Below are 13235 nucleotides of genomic sequence, written 5' to 3'. Positions count from 1 at the left end.
AATATAAGTGCGTAAGTAAATATATAATCACCTTCTTCTCAAGGAATCACTAGCATTCCAAAGACTTAGAATTCCATGTTGACATTGACTTTAGACTTCCAAGTGTTAAAACATTTGTTCCTGTAGCATCATTTCCTAAGGTGAATCAGATGTAAGGCAGGCTGAGCCCATGTGGTTTCAGTTACCAGTCTTCATATTGCACTTCAATCACAGCCACGAGTGACAGTGATTCATAAAGAAAATTGTTTCAACTGAGGCAAATTTTAATGCTGACTGCAAAGAGATTTTCTGCCTATCTCTGTTTAGTTAACAGAAACCAAATTTTAATGCACTTACTCATAGAAAAATAAAGAGATATTCTGAAGATACAACATAGATCACTCTGCGCTAATTCCCCAAAAATGTTTTCTTTTTTTTTTTTTGCCAGTCTTGGGCTTGGGCTCATGGCCTGAGCACTGTCCTTGGACTTTCTCAAGGATAGAGCTCTACCACTTGAGCCTCAGCACCACTTCTGGCTTTTTTCTATGTATGTGGTGCCGAGGAATCGAACCCGGGTATTCGTGCATGCTAGGCAAGCACTCTACCACTAGGCCAAACTCCCGGCCCCCCAAAAATGTTTTCTGACCGTGGTAAGAACCATAGCTAGTTTAAGTGAATGAGTGTCAGGCTTGGTAGGAACAAGCTGATGAATGTGAGCCAACGAGAGCTACAAGAGTTCTTCACATGTATTCTAATATAGTGTTCAGGATCCACAAGTATATTCTAGAGCATCATGAGCCCAACTGTCAACTCTTATCCCTCCTTTCCATTTTACCATCATGAGACTGTTATCTCTCTGTTTCTGAGCAAAACTGCTCAGAACCTTCCATCTACAGGCAATATAGTCAAGATCTCTGAAGTCTTAGTTCACTTCTCATCTCACTGCACTGAGGTCATTGAATTGTAATCTATAGTGAAAAATGTGTGGACTTAAAAATGCAGATTTCAAAGGTGGTCCCTTCTCTTACTATGACGCTTGATGTAGTAAATACAAACCATGTTGTCGCAAGCCCCTCTTTGGGGCACTATCCCTCACTTAACATAAACTCTGGGCAAATGCTCGAGAAAGCATTGAGGAATGAAGAAGCACTCTGTCTAAAGCCTTTCAGTGGCTTTAACTTCATTTTCCTGTTTTCAGGAAAACATAAAGCTCATGAATCCTTGTCAGTCTATCCTCCGTGCTCCTATCCTTTCTTCTCCTTTATTTTTTCTTCTAATTTGTTCATTAATTTTCATTCCAAACTGATAAATGGAGGTATTTGAGGTGGAGTGGGGGAGCAAGAGGCAACTGGGAATGGAACTTTCCAGCCTTTCCTCAGAGTTAATTTAAATCTTGGAAACTTCCCAAATCTGTAAATTAGTTTTCAGAGATTTGGGGGAAGAGAATTGAATACTGTCTTATCTAAAGTATTTTTTAAACTAATTGACTTTTTATTACAGTAGTTAAAATATGGTTTCTTTATCCATCTATTTATCACTGTATTTTTCTTTTTAGTACATTGTATGGAACATCAACTAATGTTTATTCATCTGATAAATATATAGTTTGAGGTACGGTGTTAGATAATGATATATGGAAATAAGATATGTAGTCCAAACCTTTGACTGGGCTGATAATGGAAGTGGTGAATGTATTACTAATGAAGGAAGTAAGAGATATGTAGAAACACGTAGAATGCCTCTGGTATACATAGCAAAATCTACACTATGGTGGGAAGGAACCTAGAGAATATTTCCTAGAGGAGAGAAATGTTTCAGAAGAGTTTTAAAGAAGAAAGTATAAACTGTATAAACTGGACAAAAAGAGGGTTTAAAGAATTCGAGAGCAACCAAGGAACAGGCGTGGGAAGGTAGGGCTAGGTGAAGAAGATTCCTGGACTCTGGGAATTAAAAGTCCTGGGTAGGCTAGGTGCAGAGGCTCACAACTGTAGTCCTAGCTACTCAGAAGGCTGAGATCTGAGGATCCCAGTTCAAAGCCAGCCTGGGCAAAAAAAAAAAAAAAAAGAAAAGAAAAAAGAAATTCTGTGATACTCTTATCTCCAATGAACCACCAGAAAAACCAGAAGTGGCACTGTGGCTTAAGGGAGAGGGTGGTAGCCTTGAGCTGAAGAGCTCAGGGACAGTGCCCAGGCTCAGAGTTTATGTCCTATGACTGAACAAAAAAGAGTCCTGGGTTGGGAGTCAAGCATCTGTTCAATGTGCCTCAGACACCTCATACCAGTGCTCAGAGCCTCTTGTGCACATCTCTCTACAGTTGTTCAATGGCAAAACCTGTTTCAGTGACAACTCATTGACTTGCCAGAAACTGGCAAATAGAGAGAGGATGGATTCTGCCATCCTCTCTCCAAAGTTAATGATTTGCTATTATATCACTTCATGTGAGGGAGAACCAGGAATTCATCAGGGCCACAGCAAAAAACTCCTTGAATAATCATACTAGCAAGGAAGGATTTTACTCTGAAACTCTTGAGGTGATATCAAAATATTTTAAGGGATACAGTTACATAAATAGGTTTGCTTTTGAGAAAGATTAATCCAGCAATGTTCTGGAGACAAATAGACAGATGAGGACAGAGCCAGTGTTATGTGGCTCGTATTGACACTTTTTAAAAATACACTAAAAGAAACCCCTCTGATTGTAATAATAACATTTTCTGTTTCTGCTTCTTGTATATGTAAAAAAGAAAAGAAATACTTTAAAAAACATATTTACCAGGGTAAAAATAGGTTTTATCTTGAAAAACGGGTAGAAGTAGACAAGCTGAATGATTCCTTGGGACTATTAAATTTCTTGGTTAAATAGATGGTGTTTGTACCCATACCAGCAGCTGGATAAGGTGCTTAAAAAAGTCCTAAGTAAGACTACAGCATGGAATGAGAATGTCAATATGGGTTAATGAATAAGAGAGATTGTGTTAACTATTACTTAATCCCAACTGAGGGTTTCCTAAGCCACTGGGGAACTGTGTTGGGATTGGCATACAAGAATAAGGTTAGAAGGAAACAGAGCATTAAGCAAACAATAGTTCACTTTTATTTGTGATATGCCTGTAATTTAGAGTATTGGATGAAAGCCTGGCTAAAAAGCAAGAAAAGTAAAATGAAGCTATTCTATCTCTGCTGTTAAAATAATTGTCTATCTACTCATGGGAACAGAGATTTTTATTATATAATAAACAGATTTGTTTCTTAACGAGTTCTTGAGATTTCAACACACAAAGCAGTATCTAAGGCTTTGGGAGTTCTAATAGCTAGTTTTAAGGACTAAGAGAATTCAGGGAAAGCCTTAATTACTATTCATTTATGAAATATTAAGAATTTTCTTGCCAAAGAGTTCATAGTCCTTTGCTGTGAGTTGCTGTGCATTCAATTGGATTATCCCTAGAGTCATAAGGTATTCAGTTGTGCAAAGTTTAAAACATAGTGTCCTAAGATCCTATAATAATGTGGAATTCTTTTTTGTTTGCTTGTTTGTCTTATTAGGAACTTAAGTTTGTGAGGTATGATGAAATCCTGGCATACTTTTTTCTTTCTATAATCTATAGTTGTGCACCAAATTTTGAATGCGAAACCTTCAGTACTAAGATGAACATGTCTTTCTGTACAGACTTTACTGAAAGTACATTAGGAGAGAAGGCATAGCATCCACTATTAAAATGTTACACACCCTACATGAGAACACGTAATTGATGTTCCCATTTTCAAAAAACTTTTTATTCTAAGACAGAAAATATTAGAATTAGTAGAGTCTATCATAAATACGATATCATTTTAAGGGAAGCATATATTTTAGTCCTCTTTGTGTATACAAGACATATACTTTCACCTATTAATTTTAATTGTATTTTAAAACTGCTTGCAGTTGCATATTGCTCAGTATTTTATGAATACTAACATCCTCAATATTAAGCCAATACCAGAGTTGACATTGCATGTTATATGTCCAATCTGACTTGAATCAATAGTTGATAACTAATCTGAAAATGAGTGTTCATTTGAGAGGAAGAAACATGCTTATATATTTTTGACATGATCTCTAGATAAACCCAGTATAAATGGTGTTTCCAAAGCTATTAATACTTTTCAATTTGCTCTTGCTAATGAAGTTACTGATTCTTGTTTATCATGATGCTGGAAACACAAACAAGCTTATATTTAATCAATCATCAGACATTATATTCTATTAAAAATTCCTCTTTACTTAATTCAGTTCTGTAAGCCCAGGGTCATCTAATTTGACCTCAGATTCACCTCTACAATTGCACTTCAGGACATTCCCAGAGTCTTGAATCCTCTGTTACTAATGAAAATATGAAGGAAAGCAATCTTTCTTTCTTCTTTTTTCCCCTGGAGATTTTGTATATATGGTATATACACTACACTTTTATAAAAAATTGGTTACAGTCACGATTCTGGTTGCTTTACTGGAAAATAAAGTCCTTTACCTGTAATTATAGCCTTCAGGAAGAGGCAAGCATGACCTCTCTGACTTGTAGGCACAGAACAAGCTCTGAAGATTGAATGCCTTCTATTCCCTTGGCAAACACCACTTCTTTCTTAGCCAAACAAAAGTAAACAGTGAACACACACAAAAAGGATGAAGATTTCTTTCTGCTCTGTTAATATATTTTTACACCTGCATTTCAAATCTTTAGAATTTGTGGTGATGACAAAAACAATATTGTTTATGACCCATTCATAGAAGTACATTTGAAAACTTTACCAGGAATTTTTAGCCAAAAACTCTCATGATTCAGATGTTTCCTGTGCAAGTACATAGATTTCTTGTGGGTTTTTTTTATATGAAATAAAATCAGCACAATTTATTGTCTAAAGATCTATAAAGCATATGCTTTGGTATAAAAAAGCATGGCAAAAGGCCTGTACTTTGACAATTGAAAATCATTTAGATATTTGCATAATGAAATAAATGTGAATGAATATGATTAATGCAAAAAAGAAAGACAAATGTGTATGGCTAGAGATGAAGACTTCCAACAAGATACAGAGCACATACTTGCACACTTACTTAGTGAGCCCTGAAAACACTTGTCTCCCATTTGGCCTCTGAGCCACATGATTATCATGAGAAGGAAATGGACTATAAATGGATCCAATTGTGGAGAGTACACTGTACAGATACAGAAAGATAATGTGGCTTGAGGCATTGCATTCTCTTGCTATCTTATGATAATCATGGTTTCAAAAGGACTTGTTTTGTGTATTTTCTGATTTGTATAATTATTTCTCCTAGGATTTACAGATAACAGGATGATTCCTGCTACTCCCAAGAAAAACAGATTCTGACAAACAGGTTGATGGTGCTGATACAGAAGAAAGAGGCAAGGAAGAAAAAACTTGGCCTAGTAGAACAAACAGCTGTTTTCAAAGAAGCCAGTTAACTTGATGGTCTAAAAGAGGCAATGATGTTAGGAAATGATGTTCTAGCTTCTACCAACCTATCTATTATACTAAATATCTATCTATTTATACTAAATATCACTTAATGGAAGTAAATTAGTTCATTTAGAAACCAGACAAGCAAAGTTTAACACACAAAACTATTTTTTAAACATGTTTAATATGTTAAAAATGATAGGTTCTCCCACATAGTACTTCTTGTGTGTTTTTCCAAAATGCTATAACCCATTCTAGAAAGCAAAAGGTAAATACAGCAGCTTGTACTTAAAGTATAAAATTTATAAAATGGGTAATGAGTGCTAGTGTATCCAATATTTGCCCACATATTAAACATATATTACTTCTAAAATATTAAGCTCCATGTATAAGCTAACTCACACCTACTGAAGGCAGTCTTTTATGATTAAGCTACAAAATTTAGATACTGCTTCTCATCTTTCTTTCCCTCACAGTGTGTGAGCTATCATGATGCTGTTTGTTTATCTATGTGGCTACTGTCATTTCCAATATTCCATCTGCTTCGTAAAGACAAATAACATCCATGTTTTGTTGGTTCACCATTGTCATACCAGTATGGTTAAGTAGTCAATAAATAGCTGTTGAGTTTTTTGTTGGGTCTTGGTTGCATAAATTAATCCTTTCATCTGTCTCATGCTGAAAACAATGATTATAAGTAGTTTTATGCATTAAATAAAATGGTTAGGCTTCTGGCACTCAGCTTAAACTAATAAGATGAAAGAACAAATCTGTAATGTAATTAGCTTAAAATAAATGGAAAATATTGCACATTTTATTGTCAAGATAATTTTTAGAGATGTTCATTCTTGCTATTGACGGCCACTGCATTAGTGCTTGTAATCTGTTTAGTGCATTAGTGCTAAATACTATTGATTCACTCAGAGCAACCAGACCAATTTAATTTGCATTTTCCTATTTTCTGAGTGCCACACTTCACCTATAGTTTTATTAGCAGTCTGGCTGCAAGATGCCAAGTGTTAATCAGGTATTTTAAACTTAAAATATCACAAGAAAATTAAATCTGTAGATAGACACTTTTTTGCAATGTAGGCATAAATTCTAGATAATCATAAAAACTATATTTTGAGACAACAACAGAGCAAACTTAATTTTCTTAAATATCAGCTCTTGAAAAGAATGCTTTTAAAATATTTTACTATCTTTAAGTAGTTGTACACAGGAGCTGTCATTCAACAAATCAATTTATGAGCACAATGCATCTTGATTAATGTCAGCTTTTTCAGCATTCCCACCCATCCCTCCCAATCTACTCATTCCTCATTTTCCTTAATTTTGGAGGAGGCATTGGATTTTGACTTCAATATCCTTCCCATTCTTTTTAAATCCAAACTGACCTTAATTCATTCATTTTATCCAGGGAAAACTTGAAGCAATACCATTTCAATGTCTTTGGATTGGTAAGTGTTTTAGTGATTTGTGCAAACAAGAAAATTGAAGTCAGATATTAGTCTGAATTCACAATATATCTTCCTGTGCTATATTATTCCTAAACCATCTTTCCTAGGTGTGAACATGAAGAATGGTTAAAACAAACCTTATCTTAGACTATCATGCATTTTTAAAAGACAGTTTCTTTCTTCTTATTAAAGTACTGAGGAGCATTAATAAACTGTCTTTGGAAAGACACTTTGCCCACTTCAACATGAGCTTAGTTTTGGGGTGAGGTGCAATAAAATGCTTCTCTGAGGCAGCCCTTGGCTTTTAGAATAAGGAGTCAACATTGCTCAGTCAATTATTCAAATGCAAATGTGAAATATTTTAGCTAGGAAAATATATAATTAGCAAATTGAAATATATCCAGGAATTGAGAGTCACTTAACATCCTTTCTCACACTCAAATCTCCCCACCCAAAAAAACAAGGGAATTTTAATGGAAAAAGTAGTTAAGCTTTTGGTTTCATTCATTTCTCCAATAAATGAAAACTTCATCAGTCTTACTGGACAACGGAGAAGTGCCTTAGAGCACGTATATGGGCACTTAGTCACTCTAGACTACATGCATGTGAGTCATTATCTGTGCCAATTCATGCATAAGCAACTGCAGAAATTCCTGGGGGGTTGCCTATTTCATTTTAACACATCCTTATTTTTTGTGTGCGAGCAAGGAGATTAGAACATAGGCCACTGATAAGACTGAAATCTGAAGGAAGGATGTCAATGCCCCAAATCCGAAATATTACTTTGAGTAAAAAAATGCATTATTACAGTTTTATCAAAATGTAGGATCCCACAAATCTCTAATGGTGGAGTATATCTATGAAAATACGTGTCTGTGATTAAAGTTTTGTTAGCACTTGGGCTTTCCAAAAGGTAACAGGAATTGGTATGTTTTTTGCACAAACTCCTCACCATTTGCATCAGTTTTACCTATGAATCTCCATGTAGAAATCAGTAAGTTAAATAAAACATAGGTCATATGGCCTGCTTTAAAAGACACTAAGAGGGTTGAGATATAGCTTAGTGGCAAAGCCTAGTAAGTGCAATGTCCTGGGTTTGATTTCCACAAAAGAAAATACAAAAAATATACAGTTTAAAAAACCCAAACAAATAAAAGACACTAGGAAAAATGAAGGTCTCATCTAAAATGTGGCATGGTTAACTTTTAAGTATTTTCACAATGGGACATACTGTCAATTGCATATTGAACTAACAGAATCCACAGGTAAACCCCACCTATATTTTTGGTGAGTTTTATCTTTGACTACACTTTTAGCTTATAAAAATATTCATTGTCCCTTTGCTCTCATCTTTCTTGGGATGGACCTATGAATGAGCCATGTAAGTGCTGACAAGAGTTAGCAGGAGGAAGGTTAAATTAAGGCCAGAGGTACTCAAGCATTCTCATTGTGCAATGTGTTTTCTACAAATCTTAGGGCGGGTTTAGTGATCTCAGAGAGTATTACAAAACTGTGGAAAGAAATGGATTTTAAATTTCTCTTAACATAATCAATGCAACAGGGATGGATAGCATGGAGAATTCAAATAAGTCTCAGCCAAAGGTGAAAATAAAGTCCATAAAGGAAAAAAATTCAAATGAAAATTAATAAATTTCTACTCAGATTTTTCTTTTGGTGTAGAACTGTATCAAATTCTCCTCCCATCCTTTTTCTCTCCTCCCATCCTTTTTCTCTTTGGTGAGAATTCACTTTTCCTAGCAATTGTATTTGTCATAGCCCAACATAATTAGTGTATGGAAGTCTCATATCAAGAACAAAGACCCCTAACATTCTTCATATTAATTCCAGTCCTGAGCTTGAACTCAGGGCCTGGGCCCTGTCCCTGAGCTTCTTTTGCTCAAGGCTAGCACTGTACCACTTGAGTCACAGCACTACTTCTAGCCTTTTCTGTTTCTGTGGTACTGAGGAATTGAACCCAGGGCTTCATGCATGCTAGGAAAGTGCTCTGCCACCAAGCCACACTTTTTTCATTTCTGAGCCCAGGAACAATAATAAAAACAAATACCTTGCAACTTGATTTCACATTTTTCCTCTCTAATACAAAATACAATCTCTTGAGAGTGCTAGATTATTTAAATAAGACATACCTAATCAGTCAAACATCAAGGATTTATTTGTAACATTGATTCCACATTTGCAGTTTAAAGAATGTGGGAAATTATAGATATATGGCCTATAAAAGGTTATAAATCTCTTCTTATTCTGTTAAATACTACAAGGCATTCCCTAAAGATGACAGATCAATAGTGATCCTTGTGGTTTCCCAATGGAAGGCTGCAATTATTTTCTTCCATTACAACTTAAATGTAACTCAATTTTACTCATCTATAATCATTATAGTAGTAATAAAGTCATATCATTCCATGTTACTTTTCTGCCTATTTCTATTATTCCTTGTTTGCATCTTATTTGGAATTTTGTTCTTATTGGGAAATTGCTCTAATCACTCTGCTTTCTTACTTTCATAACTGTTAATCTTGTAATTCTGAAATGGAAATAGAAAATTATTACTTTAAGTTTCCTTTATTTTGAGAATCACTTGGCTACTCTTTGAATTTGAGATTAGATGATACTTAAAAGCAAGGAAGCTTGATCCAAGCAACCTATTAGGTTGATTTCTTCTAAAGCTGCATTTTCTTAATACAAAGTTTGCATTTAAAGTACATAACCCTAACTTCTTATAGTGCTACAGACAGTTGGACTTTTCAATCAGGACATGAAATAGAATATCTTTCTTTTTGACCATAGTATAATTTTTATTTGATTGTCTTCTTCCCCTGCCTCTGACCTTTTAAATGAATCCATCTTTCTTTTTGGAAATATTATATCTTGAGAAGTATTAACAAAAATTAATCTCCCAGCCCTCATGACCAGTAGAACCAGAATATGCTCCTTGTAGGAAACAATCAGAATTGTTTTTGTTTTTAAACACAAGAATTCCTTATAATATTAGCTGATATTTATTAAGTACCAAGGACTAAATTAGGAATTTCTGTATTACTCCTCACATCTACAGAAAAATGAAAGAAGAGGGATTAATAACATAACTAATGCTCTCATGACCACCTAGGTTGAAAATGGTACAATGTACAATGGAACCTAGATCTCACACTAGGTTTACATTTAATGGAACAAGTGAACATCCAAAGAGCTAAATGTAGAGTTACATATTCTACCATATACTTCATAATCATCATCTCACATTTTTGCAATCCTTATAGGTAGTTTTCTGCATGTCACATATGAAAACCAGTGCCCAAAAGTTGGATTATTATGGCAGAAATCACATAATAGGTATGCAGCATCCTGGCCTTATGTCTTAGAGTGTCTGATTCCAAATGCCATTCTTTTCAATCTCAGTTGATCCATCATTGGTCATTAAGATGACCAAAACGTAAAAATACATGCTACAACTTTGTTTTTCTTTCAAATAGCTACACAGTACAGAAAATTTTTGATAACAAGACTGCAAGAAAATAACATTATTTGTTAACTATATTTTATTTATTTCTTTTCCAGTCATGGGTCTTGAAATCTGAGCCTGAGTGCTGTCCCTGAGCTTTATCAGCTCAAGGCTAGCACTTGAACACTTGAGCCACAGCACTAGTTGGTTACCTGGAGATGAGTGTCATGGACTTTCATGCCTGGGGTTGGTTTTTTGAACCACTATCCTCAGATCTCAGCCTCCTGAGTAACTAGGATTACAGATGTGAGCACTGGATCTTGAGTCATTTCAACTTTGATGTAAACTTACAGACTATAGTAAATATTCTATAATGTAGGGAACAATCTCCTGGAAAATTGGGGTTTAAAAATTCCCATGTTAACATATTGGATCAATATTGATTCTTTGTGTGAGGTTGATCAATGTGTTATTTTTTTTTCCCTTGGACTTACATCTGACTTGGAAATTGCAGTCAATCTTAAGAAAATTAATTGACTAGTTAACACCTGTCCATGAATAAAATGAGTGATTATTTATTCACTTATTTCTCCTCTGTCTCTCCAAAATTAAGTCTTTACAAAATTTCTATATCATAGGGGTATTTTTCAACTGTTTTATTTTGCATAATAATGTGCTGGATAGGCAACACAGATTATCCTCAAGACAAACTCCAATCAGTACTAATTTAGGATGTCTATGGAGATTCACAATGAATGGGTAAAGTCAGGGAAGAGGCTAAAAATAAATGTAACAACTATTATGAGTGTATGATTTTACAATACTTATAAGTTATTCTTTTAACGATCAAAGCAACATGGAGAATACCCCCAATGTGAAAATCAAGAGTATATTTTTACAGAAGTACTAATATATTGAACAATTGTATAACATAGATGGGCACCCATAGCTTAAATTTTATAAAAAGCACATATAACATACAGTGTGGATGATGCTGTCTGGAAATTATCATATGATTCAAAAGAGAGACCTATGTACTGTCATTAATGTAAGTTGAAACAGATAAGAGTTTGCATACATTCATGAAGTGCTGAGGGTAGAAAAAACAAAAAATAATCAGACCTAAGTAAGGCAGGCCTACCTGAGATACCTGTTGGCCCTTTACAATGTAAAGTACCTTCTCTTGGCACTCAGTGATCCTAGAAAGAAACCCATTTCGGATAGGGTAAAGAGCTTAAAGGCTGTTAGAAAGCTCCTCTTGGGGAGTTGTGCTCATACATTGAGCTAAGGTAGAAGCCCAAGACAAATATATTGCCAAAAAGTTCTTAAGCTTATCCAAAAAACACAAGCTTCTCTATGCATGTGTTAGAGAAGTTAATAACAAAACTGCAGCATTAGAGTTTAGTCTCCCAACTTCACTCCCAAATAAAACTCAGTTCCAGGTTATTATTAGAAGGGCCATCTGATAGGAAGCCAAGTTAATCTGCCAAGACAAAATGGAGCCATTCTCACTGCTTAGAAACCTTGTAACAGGTTCAGTCTTGTAAATCATTTTGTTTTTGTGTGATGAATGTTCTCGTTGCTTTTATTTTAAGACAAAGTGGAAAAGGTCATATACTGATTATTGAAACATGTCTAGATCTTCCTGTGGATCTGTTATAGGAAAAGGAGGCTAGACATTGTCTCCTTCCCAGAAGAATGTTGATCTTCAGTAACTAGAGAAGACAAACAGGCAAAGAAAGAAAGGACGTTTGGAGGTATTTGTCTTTATGGAATTTGGCCAGTGCACAATTTGGCTTCCCTTATAAGAATACTGGGTTGGCAAGTTTCATCTTGTTTCCCACAAGAATTTTTGTGATTGGAGTGATAATGGTTTCAGGTGTGGCAGTTTGGGCATTTTTCCCCCTCTCCTGATGGATACAACTGGCCTGTGATTTACTGAATAATCCTGCCCCTTTGTTTCTCTTTGGAAAACTAAGAAAGTCAAAGGGGTAAGATAGAGTTCACACAGGTTTTGAGGGTTTCTAGAGTCAACAAGAACTTCTACATCTGTGAGCTGAAATATATAAAATAAAACAGTGATTTAAGGTATCAAAAAGCCTTTGTAAAGCCAAATCTTCTTCTCATGTTTTGTACATGTAAAGAGCAATGTCATGTATTCAGGATGCTGTGGTAGAACTTCTGATGGGCTTTTTTGAAGTCAGTGTTCCAGAAGTAGCTTACTGGTTTCAGGAAAAATGTTTTCCATAAAATGCTATTAATATTACACTTTTGTTTCCTAATCTCAAATTTATGAAGGTCATTTTGCTTCCTTTCATTCTTTTCTATTTTCTAATGAAGAAGGGGATAGTTTAATGCAGAACTCTACTGCATTTTTGCAGTTTGTAGCAAACATAGGCAGGGAAAGGTCTTAGTTGAGATATATGTGAATGGATGCTATGTATATTCATAGAGTTTGCAGGGGAATAGGAAAGTTTTGTGTTTAGTTTATCAAAAAATATATTGATGCTCAGAAGTACTTTCTTAGCTTCACAAAAACATTAATTGACATTTCATTTTGGGGAAAAACTCCAGATATTTCATCAAAAGTCAACCACATTTTTCTGAATTTATATGCCCTTGAGATGTCTCAGAAAAAAAATACACACTTTATCTTATGGAGGGAATTTTTAAAGCTGGGTTTAATGTTTCATACTTGTATTGTCAGCTACTTGGGAAGAGGAGGCAAGAGAATCATGAAATTGAGGCCAGTCTAGGCAAAATTAATAGGGAACAAGGTTGATGGTACAACTCAAGTGACAGAATATTAGCTTGTGCAAAGTCCTGGGCTCAACTTACAGTATTGGTGTTTTTTTTTAAAGCATACTTTTTCCTGC

General features: G+C 34.9%; 1 protein-coding gene across 1 annotated transcript in view; it reads right to left on the bottom strand.

Moving 5' to 3' along the window:
* Met (MET proto-oncogene, receptor tyrosine kinase) overlaps positions 1-13235 on the bottom strand; it is a 115495-nt gene that overhangs the window by 70276 nt on the left and 31984 nt on the right. The window lies entirely within an intron of this gene.

The sequence above is a fragment of the Megascapheus bottae genome, chromosome 5 (genome assembly GCF_031878675.1).
Source record: "Megascapheus bottae isolate mThoBot1 chromosome 5, mThoBot2.hap1, whole genome shotgun sequence".
Lineage (NCBI taxonomy): Eukaryota > Metazoa > Chordata > Mammalia > Rodentia > Geomyidae > Megascapheus > Megascapheus bottae.
Note: the sequence above shows the minus strand (reverse complement) of the source record. Positions and strands in the feature narration are given on the sequence as shown.